This window comes from Neofelis nebulosa, chromosome 3 (genome assembly GCF_028018385.1).
Source record: "Neofelis nebulosa isolate mNeoNeb1 chromosome 3, mNeoNeb1.pri, whole genome shotgun sequence".
NCBI lineage: Eukaryota > Metazoa > Chordata > Mammalia > Carnivora > Felidae > Neofelis > Neofelis nebulosa.
Genome location: NC_080784.1, coordinates 108241344 through 108258903, shown reverse-complemented (window position 1 = coordinate 108258903; position 17560 = coordinate 108241344). Strand labels below are relative to the sequence as shown.

The following is a 17560-nucleotide window of genomic DNA, read 5'->3' as shown; positions in this document are numbered from 1 at the left end:
TAAGGTTCCTGGTTTAATGGTTTCTTGTTTTCTGTGAACTACAACTGTATCTTTCCAAAAAAATCACTTTATTCTCATTTGAGACACAAAGCATCTTATCTCTAACAACGAAGAAAAGTGGAAGTTTACAGGGGAAGAAATGGCAGGAAAATAAAACCATCAATGGTATCATTCCTCCCTTAGTAATTTCCAATATGTATTTAGGCACTGATGTGTGCAGCCATCAAATGATCACATCAGAATGAATGGAAATGTTCAGTTGACTGAAATCCTTAAAAGTGCAAGTACTAAAAATCAGGGGCATCTGAGTGGCTCAGTTGGTTAAGTGTCTGACTCTTAATTTCGGCTCAGGTCATTAACTCATGGGCTCATGAGTTTGAGCCCCACATCAGATTCTGTCTCTCTTTCTCTCTACCTCTCTCCCGCTCACTCACTCTCTATCTCTCCCAAAATAAATTGAAAATAAATAAATTTTTAGAAGTTTTTCTTTTTAAAAATGCAAGTACTAAAAATCATACCTTATCAATCAATCTTTCTTGATCATAGATTGATTCTTTGATATTAGGAAGGCAAATGACCACCTGTAAAGAGTATTAAACAAGGAAAACATGTTAATTTACTTCAGTTGTATTGTTTCTTATTCAACCTCTATTATTTTAAAAACATTTTGGAAAATTGCTACATATTAGTGTTTCTTCATCTAATGTTTTATTATTATTATTTATTATTATTATTTTTCTTATTTCAGAGAGACAGTGTGAGTGAGGGAGACGGAAGAGAAAGGGAGAGAATCTCAAGCAAGCTCTATTTTCAGTGTAGAGTGGGACAGGATTCCACCACCCTGGGATCATAACCTGAGCCAAAATCAAGAACTGCTATGTTCAACTGAGTGAGCCATTCACGCGCCCCCTAGTACTTGATTTTTATGTGAACAACAAATTGGGTACTCAGAAGCATATATTTATATAGTAAAAGTGAGGATGTAATTTTTAAGACATTTTATTTTCCTATCCTTGATACTTACCTGGTAATATCTGTCAGTATATTCCAGTGAAAATGTATTCTATCAATAAGAATCAACAGTTTAAAGATTCCCTACTGAAATACTGAGAGTCTCAAGAAAAAAAAATCCAGAAGTATATCAATCATTTTGTAGACTATTTTTTAAGAAAAGTTTTAGGTTCACAAAACAAAACAAAAAAGGTAGGGACAGCAATTTCCTATCTATTCCATGCTTCTATACATGCATATAGATTCCTTGATTATCAACATCTCACACCACAGTTGTAAGTTTGTTAAAATTTATGTATCAGTGTGTATACATCATTATCACCTAAAGTTGAGAGCTTACACTAGGGATCACTCTTGGGTTATCCATCCTACAATTTGGAAAATTGTATGATGACATACATCCAACATTACAATAGCATCCAGACTAGTTCTCACCACCCTAAAGATCCTCTGTGCTCTGTCTATTCACTACACCTCCACCAACTCCAGGCAACCACAGATCTTTTTATTACCTCCATCGTTTTGCCTTTTCAAGAATGTTATATAGTTGGAATCATGAAGTATGCAGCTTTTTCATTTGGTATCTTTCACTTAATAAAATTCACCCAAGATTCCTCCATGTCTTTTCATGGCTTGAGAACTTATTTATTTTTCGTGGTCAATATTATTCCATTTCTTGGATGTATCACAGTTTATCCATTCACCTACAAAAATTTATTCCTTGCTTCTAAATTCATTGTCAGTTATGAATAAGACTGCTATAAACCTGCATGTGAAGGTTTTTGTGTGAACATAAATATTCCCCTCTTTGAGGTACGTGTCAAGAAGCATGGTAGCTGGACAGTATTGTAAAAGTATGAGGTTAGTTTGGTAAGGAATCCAAAACTATAGTAGCTGTACCATTTTGCACTTTGACCAGCAATGAACAAAAGTTCTGTTGTTCCACATCCTCACTAGCATTTAGTGTGGTCAGTGTTCTACATTTTGGCCATTTAAAAGGCCATTTAAAAGGTGTACTATGACATTGCAGTTTTAATTTTTGTTTCACTGATAATATAATATGTGGGGCATCTTTTATATGATCATTGCATCTGTCTACCTTCTTTAGTGAAGACTCTGTTAAGATCTTTGACCTATTTTTAATCAGGTTGTTTTCTTACCATCTAGTTTTAAGCATTTGTGTATTTTGCATGAATCTACTTTATCAGATGTATCTTTGCAAGTATTTTCTTTCAGTTTGTGGCTTATCTTTTCTTTCTCTTGACACTTCATTTGCAGAGCAAAACCAATAACAGTAATAATTTTAGTGAAGTCCAATTTGCTCATTCTTTCTTTCATGGATTGTTTCTTTGGTGTAGTGTCTAGAATTTATCATCATATCCAAGGTTATCTGGGATTATTTAATGATGGTCTTTCCTAAGAGTTTTGCAGTTCTGAGTTTTACATTTAGGTCTATGATCCATTTTGAGTTATTGTGTGTGTGTGTGTGTGTGTGTGTGTGTGTGTGTGTGTGTGTGTGTGAAGAGTGTAAGTAAGGTCTGTGTCTAGATGTTTGCTTGTTTTTTTAATTTTTTAATGTTTATTTTTTAAAGAGACAGAGACAAGGAGGAGGGGCAAAGAGAGAGAAGGAGACAAAGAATCAGAAGCAGGCTCCAGGCTCTGAGCTGTCAGCACAGAGCCCGACGCAGGGCTCGATCTCACAAATTGTGAGATCATAACCTGAGCTGCAGTCCGATGCCTAACCAGCTAAAGCCACCCAAGTGCCCCTAGGTTTTTTGTTTTGCTTTTTTGTTTGTTTTGTTTTGTTTTAATGTAGATGTCCTTTTTTTCCAGCACCAGTTGTGTTGAAAATACTATCTTTCCTTCACTGTATTGCTTTTGCTCTTTTATCAAAGATCAGTTAGTAAGTCTGAAGTTTGAGTGTTAGTGCCCCAACATTGCTCTTCTCTGTCAATATTGTGATGGGTGTTCTGGGGTTTTTGCCTCTGCACATGTACATTTTAGAATCAGTTTTAAAAACCTGTAAAACAACTTACTGTGATTTTGATTGGTATTTCATTGAATCTATGGTTGTGATGTAGAATTCTTTTTTCATTGTTGGATTTCAACATCAGTGGTCTAAATGCACCGATGAGATTACTGATACAGTTACATTAATATCTGCCATACTTGTTACTATTTATTTGTTGCTGTATCTCAGTTTTTAACAGTTATTTCCATTTTTCAGTGTGTATAAATGTATAGTAAGTTAACTACACAGATGGAGGGGATTATAAGTCTAATCATGCTATAGGTTTTCCATAAATATGGTTTTATTCTAAGGAAAATTTTGTTATTAATAGCAAACAAAATATTCTTTGCTGTAGAATGGGCTTAAGCCAATTTCTCTTATTTGATTCTCACTCTGATGATGCATTTATATACAATAAAAACAAAAATAATTCTACTAAAAACAGATTATTTCTATCACTTCTTTTTGATATCAGCCATGTCACTCTGTTAGAGAGTTAAATAATCACATAGTCAATTCATGGATTGTTTTGTTTGTATGCGCAAATGTATTATTCATTTGTGACATTCTACAGTGGGGTTAAATGAGATAAAACATGGCCTTATAAGTCTTTTTGGAGAGTGAATAAATCTATATAGCAATGGACATATACACATGTATATATGTGGAGATATATAGATTTCAATATACTACAGAGTACAAAATGATGTGATAATATGCTATGAACTTCATAAATGTCTGAGATATTCAGGTGTCTCATGATGAAGGGAAGGATTCCTGCAGGTGAGTGAGGTGCTAAGTTCAGAAAGAATGCTAAATCCACACAAAAGCGAGGGAGATAGAGAAGGTGAAGGAGAGAGAACAAATAGCCCAGCAATGAGCATTATATTCTATATTTTAGCACTATGTTAAATGTACTTTCTAATTTTTACTTCATTCTTGTTTCTCTCACTTAATCATAGGACATACAAGGAGATGGACCTGTATTTCTCTAACAACTGGGGATGATTTTTACCCACTTTTATAATATGAGGTTTATTCAAGTTAGTATTTTTCTGTCAACTTACAGCTAAAGGAATACTGTTTTTTTTTTTAATGTTTACTTATTTTTGAGAGAGAGAGAGAGAGAGAGAGAGAGAGAGAGAGAGAGACAAAACCTGTGCAAGAGGGGGAGGGACAGAGAGAGAGAGAGAGACAGAGGATCTTAAGCAGGCTCTGTGAGGAGCCTGTGCAGGGCTTGAACTTACAAACTGTGAGATCATGACCTGAGCTGAACGAAATCAGACGCTCAACCGAGCCACCCACGTGTCCCAAGGACTACTGTCTTAAACATAGTCACCATACCTTAAAATTTTAAACATTCTATAATTCTCTTGAAGATCTCAGTGCTCTCTACAACTTACAGAGGTCTTTTAAAAATATATATGATTTTGGGGTGCCTGGGTGGTTCTGTTGGCTAAGCATCAGACTTTGGCCCAGGTCATGAACTTGCGGTTCCTGAGTTGGAGCCCCACCTGGGGCTCTGTGCTGACAGCTCAGAGCCTGGAGCCTGCTTCAAATTCTGTGAACCCCTCTCTCTCTGCCCCTCCCCCAGTCTCTCTCTCTCTCTCTCTCAAAAATAAATAAAGATTAAAATTTTTTTAAAAATTTTACATTATTTCAGCAAGTTATTACCTCAACAAGCATCATTCTGTATAAAAAGATTTTTAACATCTTTGTTTAAATAAAGTTCTCTATTTTACTTATGTGAAAATGAGTGATTCAGAAGACGTGTTCTAAATTACAGTGAGGCAGTAGGATGCACTTTGAGAATAACTTTTAACATAGGCTTTCAAAAGAAATAACATGTTTTTTTTTAAATTAAAATAGTCTAAGCTCTACTAAATTTTTCATCTGATGTTTGGGATGTTACATTGTTGTTTATCTATTTTAAAGGATAAGGGCTCTTGAAAGAATGGGAACTGTTGCCTTTTAGATGATGTTATATGTGCCAAAGTAATTTCATCAATGTGTCTTTCTTCTGCACTTTCTTCCCAAAACTATCCCTGATGGTGAAAGAGACAAACACATTTAAGTGGAATATAGCGTGCAAAGGAGAAAAACCTCATTGTCTCGTGTAGTCACATGAAGCTTTAAGGAAGAGACAAATGGCTGGGTGGGATTACAAGAGCTTTCCTCTAAGTACAGATGTCCTTGTTCATTTTGCTTGGCAACAGAAGACTTCTGAGGAATGATGGAGACTTTCTGAATAGTGTCTCTTTAATTCACATCCAGCCCACATCTCTGCTGTAATTTCTCTGTGGTACTTTATAACTAAGGGAACAAGTGCAACTCTTAATCTTGCTTTCAGTACAATATCACTGCAAATGGGTGAAGCCTCTGTCTGCCTTGCATAGTAATTGACAGTCATTTTCTCAATAATAAATGATCTGTGTTTAGACTACATATTTAGATTTCAATTTACTTTATGAACAGTTTTCACAGAGTCCATCCATTGGAATGACAAGTTCCATCTATACACTGTTATTTTATTTAAACATGATGTGCTCCTCAGGTTGGAACTTAGTTATTTTCATATTACCCACACAAAGATAATAAATCTTAATTTCAGCTCTAAGTCATAAATTGATGTCCATTGAATTTTCTATTTTAAATGCCATCTTACATTACTCCTAAGACAATCTCAAGAACATTGCCTCCTTGGTATTCTAGAATACCAATTTTGAAAAACTATCCAAGTGTTTATAGAGAAAATTTGACAACTATGGTAATAGAAACTGTCAACACTCCTAGAAGGATTTCTACTCATCTACTTTACCAAAAGGAAAATAAGTTTAGACTTGGAAGCGATAAAAACTTAGGAAGTTTGCTGTTATTTTAAATTTTAAAAATGTCATGAAGATCAACAATTAATTTAATTTTCCCTTATTTTGCTACTATGGGGATGAGAGTGTTTTTAAACTTTTCTATCCTTTCCTTTCCTGAATAATCTCATATATCTGATTAAATTGAAAACATATTTGATTATTTATATTCATTTATGAACTTCATATAAAGCATCATTACATCTTTTCTGTTAAACTCATATTACTATTAACCATATGACTAAAAGTATATTTTTCCTTCCCTTGAAGTATTAATTATTATAACAACTTAGGGATAAATATTCCTTTTATATACACCACTCATGGTTTAAAGATACATAGACTTTGCTATGCTACAGAAATAAGTCATGAGGACACGTGTAATTGTAGTGACTTACTTTCTTGATTTCTCCAAGGAGTAACAGTTAGATTTTGACAATTCTAGCATTTTTCCATATAAGCACATTTGATTTATGCATTAAATGTCTATTTAGCTTCCATATTTTATGATTTTGTCATAGTTAACTTCCTGGCTAAATTCTTTGTTTTCAATACACTGAATATACTACATTCAGATATTTTACTTTTTTTTTTTTCTTTCTGAACTTTCCTCATGGCTTTTTCTTTGGGAGAGGTGTGGTAAAGAACACTTATCACGTCCAACTCCCATGTCTTCATGGTTAGTACAGTGCTATCTTCTCAAGCAACAGTTTCACTGAAAGTAGTAGGTTTCTTCTTCTTGTGATTCAGTTCTGGGGCCTTGTCTAGAGAATGGTATTAAATGTATCATTTTTGATAGACTGTTTTTAGTAATAATTTAAAAAAACATTTATATATATATATATACATAAATAATGATAATTAAAATTTTTTCTTGTTTAAAAAATATAATCAGTTTCTGTGTTTATGTATAGCAATAGAGAGTTAAGAGTGTTATAAACGAAAACTAAGGGCATTAAAAGTGCAATATAACTGTTTATGTCATGAATGGGTATTTCTAGTGTTCAGAGAATTCATACAATTCAAATGAAAAGAACCTGATCACTTATCTGTGCTCCAAAATTAATTTTTCAGTTACCACTGGAACATCTCTACTAACATTTACAGTTTCTAAAACGGTACCCACACATGCAGACAAGCATGCACACTCAGAGAGGTACGTCCTGAGTGCACATATGAGTCATAATAATGAAACCTGGCCTTCGTGTTAAACAAGGTGGGAAAGGAATAGATGGCACCTTCCTTGGTGATTGCTCAGGCGGCAGGTCACTTTGGGAGAACAAAATCACCTAACTGATAGAACACTTCTTGCCTAATGATGGCTGTCTTAAATGTCTGGCAGTTCTTTATCTCTCATTTCCTTCAGAATGAGAAGGGAGAAGAAATAATAACATCTGTTTCCAATGCAGCAAATTGACATATAGCTAGCTATCAGATGTTCCAACTCAGCCTCTTTTCCACAGGAAGCACAATGTTGAGTTGGTTCTAACTTCCCCATGAGGATACTGACTTGACTTTGCCAGACAAATAGTTCAGCTTCGTAAGGCAGGCTCTTCCTGCATAGATAGAACGGAGACTCCTGATTTCCAGGTCCAACTACTCTTGAACCAAGTGGCTTATACATATGGTTTTAGTTTTCTTTTGAGGATGTAAATCTTAAGCCAAGAGTCATTGCCTGGCAAATGCCAGAATTTGGATTCCAAATGTGACTCTCTGTTATTAATATTTGTAACAGTGGCACAGGTTAATGAGTATCCAAGAAACTAAAACCACTTATTAAAAGTGAAACCGACAGCACATTCATTCTTTAATTGAATAGCTAATGCAGCATATTGTGCGAGAGAGAGAGGATTTGGAAAGAGTCCTTCTTAAATACTGAAGTGGACTGGCAAGCCAATAACAAATATTGTATCACAGTAAGGTAACATTTAGTTTATTTGCAATGAAAGCAAATTTTACTTACTGTACAAAATAATTTTGGCCTTATTTCTGTCAAGTAGTTCTGATTTAGCATGTCTTTTCCACCTGTACACTTATGAAGGTGTCCATTCATCAAAAGAAGGTGGACACAATTTACATAACAAATGAATTGGAGACAAAGCAGTAGCTGATTGAACACATCATGTACCTTATTAGTAGCTATGTTTAACCTATGTAGTTATGTTTAACTTGCTATAACTTGGTAAATCGTGTGGGTTCATTATTTACTACATTGACACTTCAGAAAAATTAAGAAGTGAAAGGAAATTAAACATATATGATAGAATTAGAAAGAATAACAATATTATGATTTCAGAGGCATTGAAACAGGTATGTCAACTTCATGTCAGGAGGTTGAGATACATGCATGTATCACCTGATTATTATCACTGATGCAGAATTAAGCTGTCACACATTTTGGGGGGTTTTTCAATATAATTTTTATTTTTTCATTTGTGGTTACTATTATAGGGTAGAACTCCTCTACCCATGACTTTTGAGCCCACTTTCTTCCATTTCTTCCAGAATGTAGCTCCATCATTTATGTCTTCTTTCACTCAAATCATCAATTCAAATTCATTCACTGAATTTTACTCTCGTGATACAAATGTATCATGAAAACATCTGCATTGGCAAGGCAATCCTGAACCCATTACCCCTAGTTACTCTGCTCCTTCTAAACTGCTAACTTACAAAAGTGTCTTATGAAAGTAACATATCATAAGAGATATATTACTTTCTCACTACCCACTTAACACTAAAAAATAAATGATGATTTTATCTAAGTGATGCATGTCTTAAAATCAAATGATACTAAGGTAGTAATAATAATAATTATTATTATAATAACAAAATCCACTAGCCAGACTACTTCAAGTCCCAGCTTACTGAGGCAAACTGCCACAGATGTGAACTCATTTAAATTATTGACTGGCTTATTCTGGTATTCACCAGCAAGTTGCTCAATAATATGTATATATCGTCATTATTGATACGTCTCTCATAAATGACCTATTTATTTACTATTGTGTTCTGAGGATATAGTTATCTAATCCTGCCCAACCCACCAGCGGTTCACCTTCCATTATTGTCTCAATATATTAGAAGGAACTGCAAAATCCTTCTCACTACAGTTAAAGAAATCAAATAATCTATTTGTTTCCTAATCCTTCTTCTGAAGTAACTCCAATCTGTACTGGATGACTGCTAGCCAACTGCGTAGCTATAGATCTAGAATATCGCTTTACCCCATCTGCCTTCTGTCCTCCACCCCTCTCCGGTGTTGCATTCCCAGTTTCCAGAGTCTTATGTTTTGACCATTTATAACTTATTCTTTCTTTTGCAGGCTACTTACCCTGCAGTAGTTTTGTGAAGAACTCTCCTGCAAAATAAGATATCTGTGAGGTGTTGCATGCAAGAAATAGATTTTAATTGTCGTCTTGACCCTGGTGCACACTTGGATATAAAGTTTCAGATCAGCAATCAATACTTCTCAGTCTCTGAAGGCATGAACAACCATATACTGTGTCTCAGTGATACTCTTGAATAGTATAGTAACAATCTTATTTCTCCTCTGTGATATGTGGACTCCTTTGTTTTTTGTTTCTTTCGGGTTTTGTTTTTTTTTTTTTGGTTGTTTTTGCTTTGTTTTGTTTTTTTCCTTTGTTTTGTTTTTCTTCTTTGCTACTTTTAGGATAAAAAAAGTTCTCTTTGTTCTCAAATTTTAGAACAGCTTGTGATAGAATCATTTTATCTTCATTTGTGATGATAAGCAGTTGTTGGGATCTTTTTGTCCGGACACACATCTTCATTATTTGGAAATATTTCTTTTTCTTTTTTATAATCTTCTTCCACTTGTTTTTTCCTGTTCACTTTTACTAAAATACACATCACTTGAAAACTGGACACCGTACTATAATATCCCATTTTGCTTTTCTATTTTCTATCTCTGCCTTTTTTCCTATTTTCTGGGAGATAATCTCAACATTATTATAAGCTTTCATGAAATGTCTAGTGATCTTTGGCTATCGAATCATGATTTAAAGTGAGATACTAAAAAGCTTATTGAGACTCTACATATGTGTTTGATGAGGGTGCTTTTGAATGAAGGACTTCAGAATAAAGTTCTACCATGGAATCTCAAATTGCTTATGTCTGTAGTTTTGTTGTGATTAATGTTTGTTTGCTTGCTTGTTTGAATCTTTTTAGGCTAATTTCTTCAGAGATGAATTTTCAAATCTCTCGCCTGGTGCTACACACCTGGCTGTTTTCATACTGGTAACTGATGGGAGCAACAGGATGGGAACTGTAAAGTTTAATCTTGCATAATTAATTATTTACAATCATAATTATTTAAGAATTTGGTGAATATATATTTTTATTTTTTAAAGATCATCTCAGAACCTTTAAAATATGTGTATACCTACACACAAACATATTCACATATAAAAATATAGAGGGACAGTTGAAGAAACATTGCTCTAGAAAGAACAGCACCATTCCTTGTAGTATGAATAGATAGTGTATTCATGGATCCTAAAAATTATAAATGGGTTTTATAAAATTATACCTGTACTGGTTTTTCAGAGACGAAAAGTGTAATCAAACCATTAAGTAAACTACTTTCATATCATAAAGGGAAAAAAAAGTTCCCATTAAATATATTTCATATAAATCCTATGTGCTTCCTAGCCCTTTTTTGTACTCAGTGCTCTCACGTACCAGGACAGTTGAGTATTTCCTCATTCAGCCTAAATTTTCCTGCCAGGTTTTCAGAGTAATTTTCAGCATATTCCCCTCCCCTCAGGTTTTCTCAGACTGTCCTTGCTTAATACAAATACATTTGGCAGTAACCAAGCAGGAGGTTTCACAGCAAGATCACTGGCTGTAGGCAGATGCCTGGCCAAAAGCGTGCAGGTGGTCCAGTGCTGCCCACACTCCAGACATCCCTGCCAGCACCCCACTGTAAAACTTCATCACCATCCAGTGACCCCACCCCCTCACTCTTCAGTGGGGTCTGATTGTTAGGCTTGGTGGGGTTCCTTCTGTGTTTAACCTATTTTTTTTTTTTTTCTTTACTCTCCATCTGCCCTGGGTAGTGGCTGTTGATGACATTTATTGTTTTCTTATTCCTTAAAATTTTCTTTACTTCTTTGCATCGCAATTCCCTTTTACTAGTTAATTTTCACCTTAAGCTTTTGTTGTTTTTCATTTTGTTGTGTTTTCTGACCCCTGCCTGGACACTAATACAAAATAGAATACAGTTGGGGCGCCTTGGTGGCTCAGTCGGTTAAGCAACTGACTTCTGCTCAGGTCATGATCTCACGGTTAGTGGGTTTGAGCCTCACATTGGGCTCTGTGCTGACAGCTCAGAGCCTGGAGCCTGCTTCAGGTTCTGTGTCTCCCTCTCTCTCTCTGCGCATCCCTGGCTCACACTCTGTCTCTCTCTCTCTCTCTCTCTCTCTCTCTCTCTTAAAAATAAACATTAAAAAAAAATAAAAAAACAACAACAAACAACAAAATGGAATACAATTACTCAAAAATGAAGATTTCTCCCCTGCTTTCATTTCTAGTCAAGTGTTTAAACAACAATTTTATCAGTGAGATCCATTCATTGGCTCTAACAGCAAAAATTATTACCTGGCCTTATAAGAAGAACCTGTGGATTTAACAATCTATAAGGAATACCTTCTATCATTGCCACAACCTGCTCAGTAATGTCTTCTGTAATGTCATTTACTAAGGATTGGTAAGTACTATCCCTGTCACCAATATTTCAGACAATTGCAAGTCTGTTTCAAATATGTGTTTGTTTATTTTTTTCTAAATGTGTTTTAATGTCATTGAAAAACAATAATGAATACAAGATGGATGGGAGGTATGCCTTTCCCTTAAGTGATGACATCAGGATTGGGAAAAGGGAAGCATCAAATCTTCCAGACCACCTTGATGCTGAGATGCAGACCAATTTGGGTACCATAAGCACAGGGATTTTTGCTATGACAGAATATATGCATTCCATGTAGACCTTGAATTTTGAAAAATCTTAAAATCCTCAGGGCTAATTAGAGAAATAAGGTTGAGCTAGTGCACTCGAAACTAGTGTAATTCTATAACAGGAATGCACACATGCGACAACAAAATCCTTGGGACATTGAGAAGTAACTTCATTAGTGAAGGCAGGCAGCTTATTATGGCTCTAGACTTTCCTGTAGTGCTAATAAGATTACACCCCCAAAAATGAAAATAAAGTGAAAATACTGGCTTGTTGACCCTATGATAAGGCAGATGGAACTGGACCTCTAAGCATTAGGGGGAGGTAAAACATGCCAGGAACCTAGAACTGTATAAGGCTCAGGATTTACATCTTCATGAAAGAACAATCTGCAAGTATTTCCTTTATCATTAAAACAACAACAAAAATGTAAAGCCAGTAGCATTTTTCCCTGGGCAATATCCATGCTTGTTCCTTTCTTGCTGAAGATTATAATTCTATTAATGATATTCTGGCTGCCTTTACTGCAGAAAATAGTTCATACTCCAACATGTCAATTATATTGTACATAATTTTCCTGTTTTCCAATCACTAAGTTGTTTTAGAAGCATGCATTGTAGCAGAATGCAATGTATATGAAAGTTGAATATCTAAAAATTTATCTCCTTAAAATTCTTTGCTCAGTTACCTTTAATGTGTTCGTGTTACTCCTACAGATAAGCTTATCTCAGCTGGAAGTCTGATGGCTTATACCATTAATCACTTACCTTTTTCTGTACTATGATGGAAGACTCATGGTAAAAATGTAAACTCAAAGTATGATATACAAAGCAGTGTGCTCTTTTACTTATGGGTAGTACAAATTATGTTGCTAGCCATGTTTGTCTTTAATTGTCAGAAAGATAAAAGCAAAATTAAATTTCAATATTAATTTTTATAAATATTGTATCCCATGTATCTTATCCAATCTGTCATGATAAATGAGTGAATAAAAGATTCTACAGATTACATGTCCTTCCTGTATATTTTGTTTTCAACTAGAATTCCAGACTTCTAGAGCAGAATATCTATAAACTAGAAAAATAAAGATAGGAATTATTTTTCCAAATTAGGAAATAAATTGGTATATGCATTATTTCTAAGAGAAAGTGTTTGAGATCCTAGTTACTTTATTTAAATATATTTTAGTTACTTTCAAAATAACAGACAAGGGAATATCTGAAGACCTGTTATTTTATAATTTTTGACGATCTGTAGAATGTACCAGAATGACCTAATTATGTGTGGGATTAAAGAATTCTACGTTCATCAATAAAATTCACTCTCTATTAAAATAATAACACTGACAAGTTGGTTAAAGTTGGTATTTGCAAATAAAATGCCATTGGGCAACTGTGATTCAGGATTGCAACATATGTTACTAATTTGGTCTTTTAGAAACATTTTAATCTTTGGAGAATTATTTTTTTAATATGATATAATATCAATGGGGAGTTTGTCAAATGATCCTTTATTGAAATATTTTCCTTTGTAGTTCTTTTTTTTAAAATTTTTTTTTCAACGTTTTTTATTTATTTTTGGGACAGAGAGAGACAGAGCATGAACGGGGGAGGGGCAGAGAGAGAGGGAGACACAGAATCGGAAACAGGCTCCAGGCTCCGAGCCATCAGCCCAGAGCCTGACGCGGGGCTCGAACTCACAGACCGCGAGATCGTGACCTGGCTGAAGTCGGACGCTTAACCGACTGCGCCACCCAGGCGCCCCTTCCTTTGTAGTTCTTAACTAGCTGGGCATTCTACTGCACCACTACTGATGTCATCTATGATGTCATGTGGGTGGCAGCCATCAACATTGGAGCCCACAGACTGGGAAGTCCCCAGGATCTCTTTAATGGTTCCCTCCTCTGGCTAAAGATTGGTGCCACATTTGATTGGGCAATGTTGACAATATCATCAAAAGTGATACTTCCACTGTGCTTAATGTTTTTCTGCTTCTTTCTGTCTCTTGGTGGTTCCTTAAAGGCTTTGATCAGGGCAGAAGCAGAAGGTCCCACTTCAATCTGGACCTGTCTGCTCTGAATGGTTAGTTTCACTGTAATTCTCAGACCTTCTAATCACCGTTTGCCTTGGTAAAGTCATCACCAACCTTTTTTGGAAACAGACTCAGGGGTTGATCTTCTGGGCCAGGGCAGACACGCACCAACTTCCCCAACGGGGAACCTCAGGTACAGGACTTTGATCTCACTGGGGTCAAACTTAGGTGACATGGTAGAGGCGGATGGTGTTGCATGATTCTGGAGGACTAAAGAGAGCTGCACCTGGGTCTCCTCTGAATTGAAAGCCAAAAGACTCAATATCAGTAGTTTCTGAAAGAAAGCAAGTGAATTCTGATAAGCAGTTGATATCTACAAACATTGATTTTATCACTAGTACAAAACATAGCTACATAAAAATGACATTTGCAAGATACATATGTTCTATTAAACATCTAATATAACCTCTTACTGAACAAACTCTTGCATGTAACTAGAAGAGGTCATATCAGAGGATAGTCCTAGGATAAAGGTAAGACAGTAATGATAAATCAGGAAGTACATTATTGAATTCAAATTTCAGCTCCATTCATTCCTAGGACAAGTTATATATGAGATTCAATTTTCTTATCTGCAAATGAGGATAGTAATAATACCTACCTCCTGTGGTTGTTGTGAAGATTAAATGAGTACATACAGTGCCTGACATATGGTAAAAACTTCATTGTTAGTTAATGTTATTGCCATTATTTTTAATGGAATCAAGATTTTTTTAATATTACAATAGAGGGAGTACATGAGGGTGGTAACTCTTAACTTTTGTAATTATATTGAATACTAGAAATGAATCTTAGTTTAGTGATACATGATAATTCTACTATTTCCATGGAAGACTCCAATTTTAACTATACAACTTTGATTGTATCTTTCCATTATGAAACACAAATGTTTCTATTTAAATACTATAGAAAAGAAACAAAGCATAAAATATTTTATCTATATACCAAATTTATTAGTGATCCCAGAGGGAGTGTTTCCTGGGTTCCCAGGCTAAGACTAGATTCGTCAATTCAAACCAAAAATAAAGTCCCTTGCTCACTTTTTAATTGGGTTGTTGCTATTGAGTTATAGGAAGTTGTTTTTTTTTTTTTATCTCATTTTGATAATCTTTTATCAGATGTATAATTTGCAAATATTTCCGTCTACTCTGTGGGCTGTCCTTTTATTCTATTGATTGTGTTCTTTGATTCATGAGTTTTTAATTTTAATGTGGTGCAATTTATTTGTTTGTTTGGTTGCTCATACTTTAGCATTACCAATGCTGTCATTTCCAAAACCAAATGCTATGAAGCTTTTCCTATTTTCTAAGAGTTTTATAATTTTAGGGGCGCCTGGGTGGCGCAGTCGGTTAAGCGTCCGACTTCAGCCAGGTCACGATCTCACGGTCCGTGAGTTCGAGCCCCGCATCAGGCTCTGGGCTGATGGCTCGGAGCCTGGAGCCTGCTTCCGATTCTGTGTCTCCCTCTCTTTCTGCCCCTCCCCCGTTCATGCTCTGTCTCTCTCTGTCCCAAAAATAAATAAAAAACGTTGAAAAAAAATTAAAAAAAAAAAAAAAGAGTTTTATAATTTTAGTTCTTGCATTGTAATCAATGAATTTCAGCTATATTTTTTAATGTGTTGAAGAGTCCAAGTTTATTTCTTGGCCTGTAGACATGCAGTTTTCCTACAATCATTTTTGAAAACATTGTCTTTTCATTGTTGGATGGTCTTTGCACCCTTGTCAAAACCATTCACCCATATGTATGAGGGTTTATTTCTCACCTGTCTATTCTACTCTAATGGTGTATATGTCTGTGTTTATGTCAGTAATACCACAACAATGTAGAAATCAAAACAGTGTAAATTTTGAAGTTAGAAAGTGTTAAGACTTCCAACTTTGTTCTTTGTCAAGACTTGTTTTGGTTATTTGAGGTCCCTTAAGATTCCATATGAATTTTTGAATGGATTTTTTTTCTACTTGAAACATTATTATGATTTGTAATGATTTTGTTAAATTAACGTGTTAAATAGAGCCCTAGGTGAAAGATCAACAAAGCTCAACAAAGACCTCAAGGGAAGGTGAAATAGAGAAGTTTATTATGCATAGGTACACAGCATGTCTTGAGTCCACTGCATGGGGAAGTAAAGGCAGAGTGTGAGGGGTAGGACCTGGGGAATGTGTTTTTATTAGTGTTCACAGGGGGCAGTGTTTTTAGGGTTTCCTGGGCTAAGGCTGGATTGGTCAATTCAAACCCAAAATAATGGGGGGTTGGTAAAATAAGCAGGGGTCTTATTTAAAAGACACATAGGTAGAAAGGAGCTAAGGCAGAAGAGATTATAATCAGGGGTATTGGGGGAGACATACCAGGAACTTAAACTTTCTTGTGACTCTCCAGGATGTTATCGAGGGCATGCACTTGGGAGACGGGCTAGTGTTCATTCAACCAGCCAGTTAGCCCATAAAATGAATTCTGAGGAAGAAAAATCATGGAGTAGTTTAAACTCTCAACAGTATTTTGATAGGAATTTCATTGACTCTAGTTTTCAGCAAACAGATATGTTACATCTTTGGTTAGGTTTACTCCTAGGTATTTTATGCTTCTTGGTGCAATTGTAAATGGGATCGATTTCTTTATTTCTCTTTCTGTTGCTTCATTTATTGGCCATTTGCAGCAACATGGATGGATGGAACTGGAGGGTATTATGCTAAGTGAAATAAGACAGTCAGAGAAAGACAGATGTCATATGTTTTCACTCATATGCAGAACTTGAGAAACTTAACAGAAGACCATGGAGGAAGAGAAGGGGGAAAAATAGTTACAAACTGAGGGAGGGAGGCAAACCATAAGGGACTCTTAAATACAGAGAGCAAACTGAGGGTTGATGGGGAATGAGGGAAAGGGGAAAATGGGTGATGGGCATTGAGCAGGGCACTTGTTGTGATGAGCACTGGGTGTTGTATGTAAGTGATGAATCACAGGAATCTACCCCCAAAATGAAGAGCACACTGTATACACTGTATGTTAGCCAATTTGACACTAAATTATATTAATAAAAAAAATGAATTGCATTGACTCTGCAGGTTCCTTTGTATAATATTGACATCTTAACAGTATTATTTTTAATCCATGAAAACAGGGTGTCTTTCAATTTATTTGTGTCATCTTTAGCCTCTTCCAGCTATATAATGTAGGTTTTAACATAAAATCCTTTTCATCTCCTTGGTTAGGTTGATTTCTAAGCAGTTATTCTTTTCAATGTTGTTGTAAATATTTTTTTTTTGTAATTTCCTTTTGGGATTTTTCACTAGTATATAAAATGGAAGTATGGTGTGTTTTATATCCTTTGACTGCTAAATTCATTTATTACTTCTAACATTTTTTTGTAGGATCTTTAAGATTTTCTACATATAAGATTATGTCATGTGCAAATAGAGAAAAAATTATTTCTTCTTTTCCAATTTAGCTGACTTTTATTTCTTTTTCTTACTTAATTGGTCTGTGGAGAACTTCTAGTATCATCTTGAATAGAAGTGGTAAAAGTGGTGTTCCTTGTCTTGTGCCTGATCTTAAAGGAAAAGCTTTCAATCTCACCAATGAGTAAACTAAACTATCAGCTAAGGGTTTTTC

The 17560-nt window shown here is 35.1% G+C and overlaps 1 long non-coding RNA gene across 2 annotated transcripts in view; it reads right to left on the bottom strand.

The window, feature by feature from the left end:
• The window catches only part of LOC131507161 (uncharacterized), a 122671-nt gene that overhangs the window by 9683 nt on the left and 95428 nt on the right, over nt 1–17560 (bottom strand). For both annotated transcript variants that reach the window (XR_009259370.1, XR_009259371.1), the window contains exons 3-4: nt 14006–14225; nt 519–581 (exon numbers count right to left, since the gene is read on the bottom strand). This is a non-coding gene — a long non-coding RNA (uncharacterized LOC131507161). The remainder of the gene's footprint in view (nt 1–518; nt 582–14005; nt 14226–17560) is intronic.